Source organism: Pogoniulus pusillus, chromosome 3 (assembly GCF_015220805.1).
Source record: "Pogoniulus pusillus isolate bPogPus1 chromosome 3, bPogPus1.pri, whole genome shotgun sequence".
Taxonomy (NCBI): domain Eukaryota; kingdom Metazoa; phylum Chordata; class Aves; order Piciformes; family Lybiidae; genus Pogoniulus; species Pogoniulus pusillus.
Genome location: NC_087266.1, coordinates 23,411,401 through 23,429,923, shown reverse-complemented (window position 1 = coordinate 23,429,923; position 18,523 = coordinate 23,411,401). Strand labels below are relative to the sequence as shown.

Below are 18,523 nucleotides of genomic sequence, written 5' to 3'. Positions count from 1 at the left end.
TAGGTTGGAAAAGATCTTTAAGACTGAGTCCAATCATAAACCCAGCAATGCCAAGCCACCACTAAGCACCATGTCTTTTTAAATACATCCAGGCATGGCAACAGCCATTTCCCTGGGCAGCCTGTGTCAGTGAAAAACCCTTTCAGCAAGGATTTTTTTCCCCAAGGTGCAATCTAAACCTCCCTTGGTGCAATTTGAGGTCATTTCTTCTTGTTCCACTGCTTGTTACTTGGCAGAAGAGACTGACACCTACCTCACAACAGGTAGTTGTACAAAATAAAGTCTTCCCTGGACCTCCTTTTCTCCAAGCATTTTCTCCTCTTAAGACTTGTTCTCTAGATTCTTCACCAACTTCTTTACTTTGGACACATTCCAGCATCTGCCTGCCTAGTTTTGAGAGGCCCGAAACTGAATACATTATTTGGGCACAACCTTACCAGCACAGAATAAGGCTTCCACAACCCACCTGAACACATCTAGTAAATCATTCTGCAGGTTCTCTACTTAAAATACTTAGCTGTTAGAAATAGCTTTATGTTAAGCACAGTATAATTCTGGAAGATGTGGGTCTCAGGCATTGGAATGTGACCACCTCATGTGAATCCTCTTCTGCCTATACAGCCCCTTACAAGCCCTCATCAGGGCTAGATGTAGAAGTCAGTTCTGCTGACAGCAAAACCACACAGGCTGACAACTCACTTCAAATAGCAATAAGTTAATTTGTAAGTGCATGCTGTTTTCACTACTAAAAGTTTACCTGGTTATCTAAGACTATACTTCTAAGATTTTTACAGTGCATAAGAGGACAAAGTATATCAGCTTTTGACCTCAGCTACCATCCTTTCCCTCTGCCTCAACTGCTGTCTGGAGCCAGCCCCAGAGCCAACAACAGCACGAATTTCACCTCAAAAGTTTACCTTGCCTGTGCAGCAGCCTAGCAGCAACACAGGCTTGCAAAAGGCCACATGGACCAGGAGTTACCTACTGTAGAGGTCTCACCAACAAACAAAAGCCTCTCCACGTCAATATGAATTGTCAAAAACAGTTGTGATTTGTGCATTGCAGAGCTACAAAGAGAAAGCAACAGAAAGCTTGCATCACACTGATATTTGAACAGTATTTTCTTTTAAAGGGCACACAATTTGTTCTCCTGAAAGCTTGCTCACAACAGCAAGGACTGGGCTCAATTTCAATAGAAATTAGAATTGCTGTTTTCAAAAGGAAGCTCAATTGTATTAAAGGTTAAGATGATACAGAGATAAAAACACATTATAAGAATCAATATTTTAAAACCTTGTACTTAAAGCACACCAAATGGGCAGATGATAAAGCCAAGGACAGTGTATGTGCAAAGAGGAAAGCAGAATCTGGAGTATTGGCAAATGACAAGCTAGGCCAAGGGCTGCTAGAAATCCATCAAATGAAAAGAACAGAATGAGACACTCCTCAAACACCCTTGAAGTTATGAAAAAATACTATCATGATGAATTTTGTTCTACCACAGAAATCTGCCTTGGAAAAAAAACACTTTGCTAGTAAGACTTCTGGAAAGTATGTATGTTCTGTTCATGGCTTAATACAAGAGAGTAGCAAAGGCAATTCTAGCTGTTATACTGGACTCCTACTGGATACAGGTGAATCATTTAAACTAGAAAACTGATTCACTACAGGCAGAGGACTATGCTGTAATTTCTTTTGCAAATATAATCATCTTTACCAACATCTATTTTACTTGCTTGGACGTGTTTAGAAAGAATTTCTCAAACAAAAATCATGAGCAAAACTGAGCAGGGGGAAACAGTCACATACAATAGCATAAAAAGGATGTGCTAAGAAATGGTTTATTGCACGCCAAAAAAAAAGAAAAATCACTGTGCTACATCCATGAAAGTGCTTTTTTGGTTGAAAAATTCTGGCTAAGAAGAATGACAGTAGCAGAGAAACCTGTAAAACAAGCCCACAGTACATAACAGATGGGGGGAAAAGACACTGATAAGAATGAATACAAATTAACATTGCAGAAATCTAAGAAAATGATGGAATAAAAAAAAAACAAACCACACATTAAAAAAATAAGGTTAAGTTTATAACAACAAGAGATCCTCCCTAAATGGAGCTAGAATACATGAAAGCCAAGCAATGACTTTAATAACTTCCAGAAAATTAAATACCAAACACAGAAGCACACACGTGTATTTGACAACTACTACTCTGCATTCAGAAAGATCATGATGATAGTATCTTCTCACATCTTATAGTGATAAGGGCATACTTCCCATGTCATCAGTAACTGGAGAAAGATCTTTAAATAACCTCTCAGTTAAAATCCTGCATTCAAGAGTAGAAAAAATATAACTGAATCAAAAGTTCAAAAGTTATTGGTTCATGCTTAACAGAAACACTAGAAGCTCTTGGTGACTGGAAAGAGTTAATATCAAAGCAGTATTTAAAATGATTAAGTGAGAACCTACTGAACAGCTTAACATCAGTAGTAAGCAACAGCAGGGAAAGGTTATCATGGGACACAATCAATAACACATTGAAAGACAGTAGCATAATTAACACCAATCAACACAGCTGTATGGAAAATAGGCCTGGTCATGTAAATCTGATCATTTGTATGCAGTTACATCATCATGTGATAATGGAAGCATGCTGACAGGTCATATTTCTAGTCCCTTATTTCACACTATGCAGCAATTTAAAGTCATACTATACATAAAATCATGAATTAAAAGATTCTCCATACTACATCAACACTGCTTATAGTAAATTAATTTCAGAAGTGGCTAACTAAATGGGCAATCAGCATCCAATTAGCAGATTCCTTTTCAGTCCAGCAGAAAGAAAGAGGTACAATATTTGGAATAAAGCCACAGACTGCCTCAAAAGGCAAGACTATGAAATATCTCTACACCAATGCAAGAAGCATGGGAAACAAGCACGATGAACTAGAGATCTGTGTGGAGTCGCAGGGCCATGATCTCACAGCATTTAGAGAACCATGGTTGGACAGCTCACATGACTGGAATGTGGTAATGGATGACAATGTGCTTTTCAGGAAGGACAGACTGACAAGGCAAAGTGGTGAAGGTGCTCTCTATGCAAGTAAGCAACTAGGATGCATTAAGCTTAACTCACGGGAGATGAAAGCATTGAAAGCTCCCAAGTAAGAGTAAAGGGACATGCAAACATGAACAAAAAGGTTGTGAGCATTTACTATAGACCATCAAACCAAGAAGCAGCTGCAGATGAGGCCTCCTACAGACAGCTGGAAGTAGCCTCAAGACTAAGTGCTTTGGTGCTCACAGTGACTTCAATCACTGATACTAGTTGGAAAGATCACAGAACTGAGCATAAACAGTTCAAAAGGTTCCTGCAGTGCATTGAGGACAACTTTCTCCTGCAGGTAGTTGAAGAATCAACAGGAAGCACAATGCTGGACCTTGTATTAACAAAGAAGGATTGGTCATAGATGTTAAGGTTGAGGGTAATCTTGGCTGTAGTGACCATGACATGTTAGAGCTTAGTATAAACAGACAAAAAAGCAAGGCAATAAGTAAAATTTCAACCCTGAACTTTAAATTCTACTTCAAAATTCTACTTAGAAATATCCAGTGAACTAGGGCTCTAGAAGGAACAGGAGCCCAAGAGAGCTGGTTAATATTCAAACATTGCCTCCAGGCTCAAGAAAATTATATTCCATTTAAAAAAAAAAAATCGAGTAAGGGAGGCAGAAGACCTGCACAGATAAGCAGGGAACTCTTGGGAAAACTCAAAGGAGGTTGACAATTTATGGAAAAAAGTTTTGGTCAATTGGAAGGATTACAGAAATATTGCCAGAGAATGTAGAGATGGCCCTCTTGGACCTTCTTGGAGCAGAGTCTTGCCAGGGAGGTGAAAGAAAACAAAAGCAGCTCTTCCAAATACATCAATAACAAAAGGAAGATCTGAACCTGCCCTGAGCAGGTTCCTCTGGTCCTTAAATTTATACACCTAGGAAACAATGACCCAGACATTATTAATCCCTCTGGAATTTAATGGAATAACTGAATCTTGCTTAATCCATCTGATACAGCATAAAGTGTCTTGAGTATTTCTATGAGATTTCAACTGTAATCCAGTGTTCAATTACTGGATGACTTAAAATATTGCCAAGTTGCTTCCCTGAATTTCTGATTTTTAGCTGAAAGCAGCAAAAAACCCTCTGTCCCTCTTTGAAGTATCTCACTAGCTGTTTGCTTAAATACAGTGACATTGTATCATACTCTTGATTCACAACTTCCCATACAGACCACTTTAAAACCATTTCCTGAGGAATAAATCAAAGTATATGCATTCAGAAGAGTATTGCAGTGGCATGCATAATGCCCCCCATCAGGTACAGCTGTGACTAACAGTAGCTTCACAAAAATCTCTTGAACAGAGATATGCTCTTATATATCCATCGTTTTCCCATCCAGTGCTCTAAGATAGTACAAGACAGGCGAGTGCTACATTATCTCCACCAAACACAAGTAATTTTCTCCTGCCTATTTGAAACAGAACACAGGGGGTTGAAAATGCCAGTCTTGCAGACAACTCCAGAATGGACCAAGAAACTACGTTCTCAGGTTTGTAGCAAGTGCTAAAATTGCAAAATAGCCTCTTATGTTTCTTGCTACATATAACACCTACTTCTGATACGATTTCCCCTTTCAGAAGCCAAACTTCTCTAGCACTCAACACAGAGCAAATTCTTATTTCAGAGCCCTTTTCCAGCTGACAGCCTTTGATTTCCAATCTTTTTAATCATAAGGAATCAAAAACTTCAAGATGTTTCTCACAGGCCTTGGATATGTCAGCTCAGAAGGGAAGAGGACACATTAGCAAAACAAGTACTTAATACCTGTTAATGGTGAAACAATTTCATGGGAGGAATTGCCTTAATGTTATCCTTCAGAGAAAACTACTATGGAATTACCTCCTCTGTTTTTTAAATATCTTCTCATTTAGATGCAACTGCAGACAGTGTAAAACCATAAATGAAGACTTTGTCCCATCAGAAACTGGTCATCACAGAAAAAGCAACCTCAAAGCCCTGGCTTTATTTTGGTCTGAGATTACCCAACAGGGCCAAAGCCAAGAATACATCCAGACAGCCTTCTTGGGGGTAAAGCTGGAATGAGGTGGTCTGTGGCCTAACTCATCCCCTCCAGGGTTTGACAGTACCCCATACAGCCAGTTTCCCTCTGGAGCACACACTGTCGTATCTTCATCTTTCTGAATCATTTTGGGATTTGAGATCAGACTGCTCTTAGGTGGCAATTAAACAGCCAATGCTGTCAGTCAGGTGCCAAATACTGCCCTGCAGTTTGCCAGCACAGCTGATACTTTTTTTCCCCAGGTAAAACATCAATGTTGACATCTGAGAGGCTTCAAAAAGTGCTGTTATTACTCATGATTGAACGCAACCTCATGACACTACGACAACTTCACCAGGATCCCAGCCAATAAAGTTTTATCTTTTCAAGCATAAAAGGCTCTTTTCAAATATTACCTCAAAAAGGGATTTTGTTTAGAGAGACAGTACACTGGTTTAGATAATTTCTTCTTTTGAATATATACTATACCTACCAGACAGGAACCAAAAACATTTGAGAGCAAGAGTCTTTTTTCCACAGTAATTCCCCCCAGTAAGAGAGTCACCTTTATCTTCATTGTTTATACAGCTCTGAGAGGGAGTTCTTTGGTGACAAGTGCTTTTAAGAGGTAAAACAGACATCAGTAAAATGGAAGATGAGCTTACCTGGAACTCTGAAAGAGGAAATTTTACTTCCATTGGTGATAAATTGCCCTAGAAGATACTCCCAGAGTGGAAACCTTTGAAAACAAAAAAAAAAAAAAAGGATTACTACAATGGGTAGTAAAGGACATAAACCATCAAATCCTTTGTAAGCAGTTGTGGTAGTTTGAGGGGTGCCAGGTTCCCTTAAGAGAACTACAGAGACAGAATCCTGTCCCACTGGGACTGACCTGGCCATCCCAGCATATTGTAGTACTGTTATTCTATTCTGCTTTCCAGTATCACAGTGTGGTGGAGGGCCACATAGGCCCAAATGGCCTTGTTTACAAGTCTACTCTTGCCTGGACATGTTTTTCCCCCCCAAGGTGTTTTTCTATCTAAACCAGGGGAAAACAAAGTGGACAAAGGTGCACAAGCCCAGCGCCTTCCAGTCTGGCCTGCCCTGCTTGCAAGGTTGAAGTAAACACATTGTGTAAGCTCACGCGCCTAAGGTGTGGGTCCACCTGAGCCCCCCCCATATTTGGGGGTACCTGGCCTGTGGATTTCACCTTATTTGGCATGTTTTGGCCTGCTGCCAGATGCTCATTGGACAGTATTGTGGCCAAGGACCATCAATCCTGGGCCCACATCTCATAAAAGGGGCAATTCGGTGTTCCTGCCACCCTCCTCCACCCACCGCTCCTATCCACTTTGTTGCCTTTGGGGCCACCGCTGCTGCATGATTCCAACCCACAGCACATTGCACCAGCCCTGGGAAAAAAAATGACCAAGGCACTCCCTGCCAGCTGCTGCTCCAGCCCATCGTTCCCAGCTCGATCGTGCCCATGGAGCCTCCTCAGACAGCGCGCCCCAATAATACCCAAACTGAGCTATTCAGACCCACAAGGGTCAACAACGTGGCCTTTGCTACATATATTTGGGATCATCGAGACTGTGACTCCAGCCAGTGAGTAACTGAGCATCCTCGATTTGAGCAGCATAGACTTTCAGTGACTTTACCTGTGGCACGTTTATGCCACAAGACTCTCTATCCAGAACCTTTCCAGACCTCTACCAAATTACTGATTCCTGCTGTAAATAGACATTCTGTAAAGTAATTTCACAACCGCATACAAAGAACTTGTGTAGGTTAACTGTATCTAAGTGGGGAGGGGGGGGAATTCTCTTTGTATATACTATTAAATTATTTTAAACCCTTTTAAATTCAGCCTCATATTTAATCCCCTAAAACCCAAACAAAACCCCTTCACAACACACAGCTTATAAGGCAGTGCCTGGCTGATAACTGTTCTCTTCTCTTTTCCTCCCTTCACTTCTTTTGCCCAGGAAGAGCACACATCCCTGCTTAGGTCATGGTTTGCGTGGAGGAGATGGCTTCCAGCTGGCAGGCAGTTGAGCTGCATCATGCAGCCTGATGAGGCCTTGTAGGCCTAAGCTGGGAAGAGTGGTTCTGAACTACTCTCCAGGCCTGCTGAGGGTGGAAGGGGCAGAAGATTCTAGAAGGATTTAGTCCTGTAGACTTGGCTTAGCTTGTGGATGTATTCATTCTACCTGATTGCCTTTTGCATATCTGCACCAGTAAACAGAACCTCCCTTTAAACTTCCTATCAGTGTGCAGCATCTTCATTCTTGCTCTTCAAAAGGAGTGTCATTTCTGCCCTCCAGTCCTGGGTACCTCATGGCCCTAAACTGGGACAACAGTGCTCAGGATTAAACCATCATGACAGTGCTCAAGATTAAACCATCCTGCTTCTCTTCTCATGATCCTCTCCATGCTTCCTGGCATTCACAGATAAACTGTTTCTTGTTAGGAGTGAAAGGAAGCAATACACCTACTCTACAACGGGAAAAAGCACACAAAAAGCTGGTGAAACAAAAACTCCATTTTCTGTTCTTCTGGAGTATCTCTAGCCAGTGGTCTGAAGAGGAACCACAAGTTAAACCCAGTCAGGTTTGAATATACTTTGAGCAATCGTTGCCTTTAAAGAACTGTGCTATTTGACACCTTGTCTGTATGTCATGTTTTCATGGGAAAAGGGTGACACGGTATTCAGGGAGGTTAAGCTGAATTTGCTTGTGATGAGATCACCCAGAAAAAGTATGGAAGGAAAAAAGACAATCAAGGAAGGGTGAGGAAGATCATCCTGAACACATGGCAAAGATACTTCTCCCAGACATCAAGAAATTATTACAATCACAAGAAATAAGCACTGCAAATCAGAGAATGAGATTTATATCAAAAGACAATATGTGAAGGCAGAGAAGGAAACAAAGCCAATCCTGAGACTCAATAAGAGGTCATGAGATGTGGTAAAAGAGGCCAAAGTGAAACTGCTGAGAATCAAAGATGAAACTAGAAAAAGTTCTCCCAAGTAGGACTACGTTAGCAGGCCTACGAGGATGATTGGGGGACAGAAGTGCCTGTCTTATGAGACGATGAGAGATTTGGGACTTTTTAGTATGGAAAAGAGAAGACTTAGAGAGGATTTGATAAAAGTTTATAAATATCTGAAGGCTGGCCAGGACAGGGGGTTAGGCTCTGCTCACTTGCTCCCTGTGATAGGAAAAGGAGCAATGGGTGTAAGTTGCAGCAAAAGAGGTTCTGCCTCAACACAAGGGGGAACTTCTTTACTGTAAGGGTCACAGAGCACTGGAACAGGCTCCCCAGAGAGGTTGTGGGGTCTCCTCCTATGAGACTTTCAAGGCCTGTCTGGACGTGTTCCTCTGTGATCTGTGTTAGATAGCATTATCCTGCTCTGGCAGGGGGGTTGGACTCGATCATGTCTCTGGGTCCCTTCCAACCCCTAACATCCTGTGAGCCTGTGACTGACTAGAACACAATATGATAATAAAAGCTGTTAAGTTCTGGTTGGTTTTTTGGTTGATTTTGTTTATTTGGGGGTTTTGTTGTTTTGGGGACTTTTTAATAGTCTTTTTAAATATGTCAGTGATGTATATTTATTTGTATCATGATGAGGAAGAGACAGGAGTATTTACAGTGAAGACCAGAAGGATGGAACTGCAAGACAAGAAAAGCAGGAGGACATCAGAAGAGACTTGTGATTACGACAGAGGAAAAAGGCAGAGTCAGAAAGAATGTGGATAGACAACTGAGGAAAAGGGCAAAGTTTATGACACTTTTTCCTTATGGTAAAGTGAAGAAAAGTTAGATTAAAAGGTTAGAAAATATTAGAAGATGGAAGGAAGAAATAAATGGAACTTTAGGTAAGAGATTTAATCAAATAAGAGGTTTTAAAGCACATTCACATGCAACAGATGATCACTGTTTATAATACATTTCAAAGGGTGTAAAATTCCAAATTTAAAATAACTTGCAGCAAAACCTGCACCAATTACAATTAAATCTATGTTTTAATAGGAAATTGCAGGAATGTTCTATTTTTGATCCCATCTTCCATTCTTCAGCAAGGTAGGTTGCTTCTTCTGAAATAACTCAGTTAAATTAAGTCATATGTTCAGCCTCATTAGCCACTATCTCCATCCCCCTGTGGTTTTAATTAGATAGGTCTCTTTGTGCACAGCTACCTCAATCCTTCCCCCAAACAATCTCACAATGCTGCTTTTTTGTGTTATCATTTTTCAAATGCTCCTAATTACACTGGAGGCAGCCAAGGTGAGGGCAGAGCAGTGCTTTCCCATGGAGAATGCAGCCAGCAAGGCACACACACCTGCTGGTCAGGGCTAAGCTGCTCTTCAATAATTTTACTCACTTTAATCAAGACAACCCAGCATCACAACAGGCTCAAATGAAGAGTCAGACCCTCTGCACTGACACTGAGCCTCAGGCACATCAAGCTCACTTCTAGTAGCCTGTTTTCTGCTCTGCAAGTCCTCCATGCTGGTCTACCACTCTCACACCCAGCACAAGCAATCACAGGGCAGGAATGAGGCTCTGATACCCCACCAAAGCTGGGGAGCACTGGAGGTCGCAAAATCTAGGATGATACCTGGCTGCAGCTCTTCCCTCAAAGTACCCATCCTGGCAAGCCCCAACGCACCCCTTCAGACATCAGGCCATGGCACTGTCCCACAAGACCGAAGTCTTGTGACCTGCTCCAAAGGTCTGGCCTGACTTTTAGACCATTTTTAAGCAGGCACAGGGCCAAAGGTACCAAGATCATGAGCTCACCTGTTTCCAGGCAGGAATGGAAGTAAAGGCTAATGTTTCATAATGAAGTGGGAGAATATCAGCTCTGCCCACAGAGCAAGCAGATTTCTGCCTCAGCCCTTATTTCACAGAATCACCAAATGTCAGGGGCTGAAAGGGACCTCAAAAGATCATCTAGTCCAATTGCCCTGCCAGAGTAGGATCACCTACATCAGCTCACACAGGAACCCACCCAGGCAGGTTTGCACTTCATTAGCAGGAAAAGACTGCAAATCCAGCAAGCATGACTGGCAGAAATCCCCTCAGAAGAAAGGACCTCTGCTCCACAGCAATCCTGCATTACCAGATGAGAGCCTGACTAGTTCAGGACCGCTCCAATGCTATTCCCAGCTGTCCTGGGTCAGCAGCAGCACAGCATGGATTAGAGCAAGTTGGATTTGTTATGTAAGGGACATGTTGCTCATGGCTTCTTTCAAATCCCAAAGACTTTGCTGTTATGTAATAGGAACAATCAAACAGGGCAGCTTTTCTGTGATTTGATTTTTTTAAAAGTGCTGAGCAGCTAAAAATGAACATTGTGGGTCTGTCAGACTCACTGTTATGTTTTCCACTCTAATCAGTTTAACTTAAAGCTGCTGCAGTTACAGGGACAGTGACTCAGCTCTCGCTTTGCCTGAGGCATCAAGATTCAGAAAGGTGAAATAAAGCAACTTGTGTCCAACTTCCCACCAGATCCACAGTGCAAGGCTGAAGCCTGAGAGCTTTAATTTCTTCAACATAAGTATCTCTCTGGCTCTACTGACATTACAGGTTTAAGAGAAAGCTTCGAGGAGACCTTTCAGTAGCCTTCCAGTATCTGAAGGGGACCTAAAGGAAGGACTACTGACAAGGTCTTGTAATGACAGGATCAGGGGTAAGGCGTTTAAACTGGCAGAGGGGAGAATTAAACTAGATGTTAGGAAGTCTCAGTTACTGAAGGAGGCCTACAAAAAAGCTGGAGAGGGACTTTTTAGGCTATCAGGTAGTGATAGGACTAGGGGGAATGGAGCAAAGCTGGAGATGGGCAAGTTCAGACTGGACATGAGGAGGAAGTTCTTCAGCATGAGAGTGGGGGGAGTCTAGAATGGGATGCCCAGGGAGGTGGTTGAGACCCCGTCCCTGGAGGTGTTTAAGGCCAGGATGGATGAGGCTGTGGCCAGCCTGATCTAGGGTAAGGTGTCCCTGCCCATAGCAGGGAGGTTGGAACTAGATGATCCTTGTGGTCTCTTCCAACCCTAATTCTATGATTCTCAGTTCTTTACAATGAGGGTAATGAAATATTGGAACAAGTTGCCCAGGGAGGTTGTGGATGCTCCCCTCCTGGAGGTGTTCAAGGTCAGGTTGGATGAGGCCTTGAGTGACCTGTTCTACTGGGAGGTGTCCCTGTCTATGGTATGGGGGTGGAACTAGATGACCTCTGAGGTCTTTTCCAACTTAAACCATTCTATGAATCTATGATTCACATTAATTAAGACTATGGACCCGGCCTTGAACTTTTGTGCAATGATTGGATGGTGGCTGTGAGCATCTGACACTTAGGCTTTCATCAATGAAAAGTGCAAGTTCATTTGGCAGTCTCCAGAGTTCCTTGTCTGAAATTATTACTATAAAATAATTCTGATGGTAATGTACATAGCTCTACATCATACATCCACATCATCTCTATGTTAACAAAGTCCATTGTCTGACCCAGCTGTAAGCCACTTAATGTATTTGAGTCATGCTCCAGGAATATCAAAGATTGATAGATGCACGTGTTTTAGGAAGTCTTAGATGGTAATTTGATCAAGATTAGCACTTTGCACAGTCTGGTTTTGGTTTAGAAACTTACTAATTTCTTTCCAGCTTACAAACTACATTTAAAGAAAGTTTTCCATTGTTTTCATGTGGCCTTTTAAAAGTTTTCTTAGATCTCAGAAGCATTCTTTTTATGTAGATCTCATTTTCTATTTATTCTGAGCCCTTCAACCTTTTAACACTTCAAAGAAATAGTAGAGTTTTAGCTCCTATGTCAAATATTTCAGTTGTCATAGCATTAACTCTTAAATAATATATCCAGATTGTGACCATGACATAGCAACCCTATCCCAAGTACTTGTTCTTGATCCCTAATATCTCTATACCTGTACATGCAGCTGCTCGATTTCACCAAGGCTCATACAGATTGTCTCCAGAGATTAGTTGACTTTCCCCCCCCCCCCGTTTTAAAGCCCTACTGTTATATCACATCAATAGATAACCAATCTTTCATCAGAACAGCAAGAGAAGAACCTAAAATCTTGATGGTCTGGTAGATCAGAAGGAATATATTAATTCTGAGAGCATGGCTCTGCCAAGTACGCTCAAGTGCAATTTACTTCTGAATGTCTTATCTGTGCCCAACACCCTGCCAGCTTTCCCTGTACAAAGCACATCATGATTTCATCCAGCATTCTGGCACAAACAAACTGCATGGAGCTTGGAAATGCTTAATAGAAAGCTTAATTTTCTTCCCATCACAGTTTAATTCTTGTTCAGTAACACTAACATATCTCATAGCACAGAAATACATCAGTTGGGCATCACCTAGTCCCTGTGAGTTTTTCTGGCAGTATAAACTTGAGAATTATTATGAGAACTGCTTTGGACTGAAAAAAGTCTCAAGTGGCTTAAAGGTTTGTTGTCACACGTGCACTATGCAAAATCTGGTAGAGACCACACATGCCACAGGGAAAAAGCACTACTGGAGCATCTCTGTTCCTCAAGCTATCGTCATCTGCCAGACTTTCTCTTTGGCAGCATTAGCATTTTACCATAACTTGGATGAGGCACTTAGTGCCATGATCTAGTTGATTGGATAGGGCTGGGTGATAGGTTGGACTGGACGATCTTGGAGTTGGTCTTTCCAACCTGGTTAAAGAAAGGAGCCTCCTGCAGGGATAATAAACACAGAAGCCAATTCATTTAGCATAAGCTATCAAACAGTTAAAATTCAAAAAGCAGAGCTCAATAGTGAATCTTGTTTACTTTTTAACTGTGATTTCCAAGGAACTCACTCTCATGTAAATGTTCAGTAATTATGCCCATGAAGAGAAACTCACAGCTGTGCAAAGAAGTTATGCCTTTCAGCTCCACAACCTATGTTTTAGCTGTTTCAAACAAGCTTATCCCTGGGCAGAATAGCCCTCAGGCTCATATAAGGAGCAGTAACCTGTATTCCATCATCTAAATTAAGAGACTGGGATCCCAGGCTGGGAAAGGAATCCAAGGAAATTTTTCAGCTGATGCTTTATCTAGTTTTGAGGATTGCATAAAATCACTGATCTGCAAGTGATGTCACTAGCAACAAAAGCCTGAGTACTGCTGCTACACCAGATGCTTCTGAGGATTAAGTCATTTGCAAAGACTTTTGATGTGGGTGCCTCTGCTGGAACAAAATTAAGTTCTCCATCCACAGTCCCTGAATGCCCTGCAAGAGCGGTTTGGCTTGCTCCTCCCAGTTTTTGGAAAGGAAGCTAAAGCCCAGTCTTAAATGGACTTTACCACAGTTACATGGAAAGATAACTTGGATCTCCTTACGTTCCAGCCAGTTCATCACTGATGCCACTTTCTATACAGCAGCACATGCTGTGCCACACTACATGACAAAACCAGCAAGAACTTCTGCTTGAGCAGAACAGAGTTCCTGCCCTGAAATGTGAAGACTCACTACCCCAGGAGCTTTGAATGCATTAGTCTGACTGCCAGCTTTGTAGTCACTTAATTGAAAAAGAACAAAATTTCTTAAAGAAATCACTAAGGTGACAGTTTAGATTTTTTAACACCCCTGACTCATGTTGAAGATCTATTTTTCAGGTTTTACAGACACGCCTTCTGACTGCAAAATACTAAGTTGGTTCTGTATCATAACATAGTAACAAGGGACAGAGCTTTAATTGGTATAAATCACTAGGTTGTGAAGTTACAGGAATTTATGACAGTTAACTATTTCCCTCCTTGCTTCTTACCCTGCAGACCCTAACCAAGTAGGTCTTTCTCATTAAACCAATTACTGAAGACAGGTGGTTACAGTATTTGACCATACTTTTGAGATCTTTCTGGTGACCTTGGATGAATTGTTATACCTTATCCTTTTACAAGTTCCTCGCTGAAAAATCCAGCATAGCACGATGACATCGCAGGATGATAACGGGCAAAACAAACAAATAAGGTTTTCAGAGAGCAAAACATCAAATGTATACCCAGGAATAGAAAGTGATGGTGCTCCCAGACTGATTAGATTACTATCCATATTAGGATAGTGTCATAAGTTACAAAAAAAATATTTTCTTAAAGACAATTTCAATGGTTTTGAGTTTGCTATGGTATGAAAAAAGCCATCACACACTGAACTTTTGCTGATCTTTGCTTCTTTCTTCCCACTTTCTCCTGCTTATGACTTCTGTAACAAAATTAGCTGCAGAGTGTTCAGTAAAAGTTGCATTAAACAAGGCCAGTGTAATTATAGCTGCCTTATGATAAATGCAGTACTTGTGTAGGGAATGCACTTGCTAAATCAGCTGTGCCTCGGTAGCCTTCTTAACACACCTCAGTATGCAAGCTGCAATGATAAGAGGAACAGATCCTCTTATACTGCTTGTTGTTGACATTCAGGCAAATATCTTTACTCAGATGCCCATTATTATACCTAAGGGGTTTATGTCTTCCAAAATGTTTAATCAAATATTAAACCAACCACTCTGTATGAGTCTCTACCATACCAGTCTTCACTTCAACCACCATATGGCCCTCTAGACCCACCACTGATTGCACCGTACAATTCTGGCTACAACTCTGTCCTATGTTAATCTCTGATGCTTCCTGCACAAACTTAGTAAAGAAAAAAAATGCACACTGGAAGCTGAAAACCTTGTTCCTCACTTATGATGAAGAAAAACTTCTTCCCCTCTATTCTGCCCTGGTGAGGCCACATCTGGAATATGATGTCCCATTCTGGGCCCCTTGTTCAAGGAGGGCAGGGAACAGCTTGAAAGTGTCAAACAGCACCACAAAAATTATTAAGGGAGTGGAACATCTTCCTTGTGAGGAGAGACTGAGGCTGCTGGGTCTTTGTTTTAGAGAAGAGGAGACTGAAGGGTGACCTTATTGATGTTTATAAATATGTAAAGGGTGCATGCCAAGAGGATGGAGTCAGGCTCTTTTCAGTGATGCCAAATGACAGGACACGGGGCAATGGGTGGAAGTTGAGACATGGAAAGCTCCATGGAAGCAAGAGGAAAACATTTTTTTACTGTGAGGGTGATGAACACTGAAACAGGCTGTCCAGGAAGGCTGTGGAGTCTCCCTCTCTGGGGATATTCAACACACCTGGATGAATTCCAGTGTGATCTGTTATGGGTGACCCTGCTCTGGCAAGGAGGCTGGACTAGATGATCTTTTGAGGTCACTTCCAGCCCCTAACATTACATGATTCTGTGATTCTCCTTTGTTTCTCTTCAGTCTCTGATGTACTATTGTGCTTTACAGATGTGGAAAACTGCACTTCTGCAGTTAGCACTCCTCTTCCCCATCTTCTTAAGTATCTAGTATTGCTTACTCTACCATCAATGTATTTTGCATAGAAATACACACTCCAGAAATCAAAAACAGGATTTTCAAGTTGTTTTCTTGTTTACCACTATCACTAAAACAACAGGAAACACCCTAGAAAACTTTACCACAGAAGATTTGCTATGAAGAAACTAAAAACTACTTATCTGGTACTTGTTATATCAGTAGCCAAAATCTACCTCTGTCCTGAAAGAGTTGAACACAAGGAAAGACGCACTACCATATCGAATGCTACTTCAAACAAACCACATGGACACAGCCTTGCAAAGACTTTCTCAACCCCTATTCAACTCAGGTAATTCTTTCCGAACTCACAGTGCATTGCTCCAAGTATCACTTACATAATCCCCATTCTGTACCTTAAAAGAGGACTTTAGGGTGATGACAAATAAAGTACAATGGGAAGTTACATCTCATTTGCATACATGTAACTCACCGCTACCACTCTCCCGAAGCATAGGCTGTGGTTCTCTACAACAGACTGCAGAAATAGGAGACAAGTAGCCGGGTATATTTAATTGAATTGGAAAAGGGCAGACTAGTAGAGTTTATGCAGCAAAAGATGTAGAAAAGCCCACACCCCTGCTTAAAAGTGGGGGGTGAGAAATGCTACATGAATGTACAGAGCAGAAAACAATTCCTGTATGCAATCACATCAGAGCAAGACATTTATGTATCATGTTATATCCAGCTCAGTTTCTGCCAAGTGCCTCCTTAATGCAGTCATCCATTGCAAAGTTAGCCTGTATACGAACACTTGACATTTCATCATTTTGCTAACAATGCCTTAATGACAGTATATATTTTTAATCCTTGACTCTGCTCAGTATTTATTAATTTTCTGATCTCTGATGTTTTTAATGCAGTGGTGTATGTCAAAGCTCCTGCTGGCTTGCTCTTTCCATGTTTAGAGTGATCAGAGATCACTTGGCTTGGTTAGGGAGCACAGGCTGATGTGAAGGCTGAAGCAGAGCACACAGGCACCTCTGCACTCCTGTCACCTTTGGGTTGCAGTGACAGGGACCAGGCAAAAACAAGTAGAGGCAAAGGTGGCAAGGAAGATGAAGTGAGGAGGCGAAAAAGGTTCTGAGATTCACCTAAAGCATGAAAACAACAGACCTAGATGAACAGCTTTTGGGACAGCGCTGCTTTGTAAGGAGAGCTGGACATGACATACTGCAAGAGCTTCTATTGATCTGTTAGCCTTTTCTTCGTACCGATGCGGCATCTTGCAATTCACAGCAGCTGCTTTACCTGTTTCACTGCCCTAAGAGTCAGAGAGCATCTGTACCTACAGCTTTAACCCGGGAGCCGGCGAGCAGACGTAGCTCGGCACTTGCCCCTGCTTGACGCTCGCCCACGGCCGGAGGTCCCCAGCCCGCCGCGGGACGCTGCACCCCGTAGCACTGTCACACCGCTAGTGCACTGCTGCCCTGGAACGAGCGCTGTCCGCCGGAGCAACCCCACTCACTAGCATCCTCAAAACTTTTGTCTGAGCAATCTGACAGCACACACTATGCACCTTCACAAGCTGGGCTGGCTTCGCTGCCTCACCACCCGAACGTGTGCCCTCACCACAGGCAGCGGTAACGAACAGCCTATACACACCTGCCACGTCCCCAGCACCCGCGTTTCCACCCGCGCACGACCCATTCCCCACCTAGAGACCTTTTTGCCCGTGTCCCGTACCCCGGCCACGGCGCTCCGGAGGCGCAGCTGGAATCCCGCGAGGCAGGAAGATTCGCGCCCGGACTAGGAAAACAGAGGGTGGCTTCCCGGTACCCTCAACAGTCCTAGAGGGGAGGGGAGGAGGGGCAGGAAGGGGGCGCCCCTGCCCCTACCCCTGCTACCCTGCGGAGGGGAGCGGAGCCCGCGCTGCTCACGGCCGGAGAAGGGATGCGCGGCGCTCACCTGTCTCCGCGCCGGTAACGCCAGTGTCGCTGGTGGCGCTAGCGCTGCCAGCGTCGCGACTGTCTCCTCCTGCCGGCCGGCCGGAGCTGCGGCGGAGCGCGGGCTGTGTTTATATAGCGGCGGGGCGCAGCCGCCCAGAGCGCCCGCGCCGCCCGCGCCGCCGCCTCACCGCGCCGGGCCGGGCCGCAGCGCCCCCTGCGGGACTGTGTCGCGCCCTGCGCCACCACGCCAGGCGGGCTATTCCCGCCTCCTGGCCGGCCTCCGCCGGGCTGCCGATACCCCTCAAAAGAACCTGCCGGTGAAGGTAGTGGCGTCAGGATAGAGGCGGCGATGTACGTAAAACAGAGAGTTCTCGTGGCCGCGTCTGTGGGACGCTTCCAGCTTTGCCCGGCATTCCTGGGAATTGCCCTGGTTACGCCTGCAGATTAGCACCCTGCAACGAATAGGTGGTGTGCAGCGGATTATCGGGATATTCCTGGAAATGGAAATGACAGGAACGGGTCAGCGGTTGCCGGGGAAGGCGTAATGGTGCCTCAAACGATATCAGACAGAAATGGGACTTGCCCACAGTGAGGCTCCCCCTTCCTTGCCCAGCCGCTCTCCAGCTTTCCCTCACTCATTTCTCTTTCACCTTAGAGTGCGCAAGAAGCTAACCAAACAAACAGGCAGAGACATAAATCTGCTCTTCAGCAAAACCCATCACTCAGACGGCAATCTCCGTTGCTCTTGCCCAGGGGTTATACTCCTGTTAGGGCAGCAGGATTTGTGATACAGGCTCTGTGTTTAGAGCCTTATCTGCACGGACAGCCTGAGCTGCGGCTGTCTCCGTGCCTGGTGTTGTTACGGACCTGACGAGCCAGCACTTACTGTTTCATTCGGTTGCCAAAATCAGCAGCAAGCACGAGATCAGATGGGAGGTTTATGATCTGTGTCTAATGCTGGGCAACTCAATTAATTTTTATTAAGTCCTCTGGGCAAATGCCTGAAGGTCTGTTCAGGAGAGGGTGGTGAAAGGGTTCCCGATTCAGAAGCCTGGCCAGATGGCACACAGGATCCTCCTTCCTGGGAGG

General features: G+C 43.5%; 1 protein-coding gene across 3 annotated transcripts in view; it reads right to left on the bottom strand.

Moving 5' to 3' along the window:
- Positions 1–17,532, bottom strand: part of MTUS2 (microtubule associated scaffold protein 2) — a 375,898-nt gene extending 358,366 nt beyond the window's left edge. For 2 of the 3 annotated variants that reach the window (XM_064172588.1, XM_064172609.1), the window contains exons 1-2: positions 17,454–17,532; positions 5,789–5,862 (exon numbers count right to left, since the gene is read on the bottom strand). The gene's annotated coding sequence lies outside the window, so the exon portion shown is untranslated. Of the gene's footprint in view, positions 1–5,788; positions 5,863–17,231; positions 17,376–17,453 lie in introns of those variants that run through there. The other variant, XM_064172594.1, reaches the window with a different exon arrangement.
- Between the last annotated feature and the right edge of the window lie 991 nt (positions 17,533–18,523).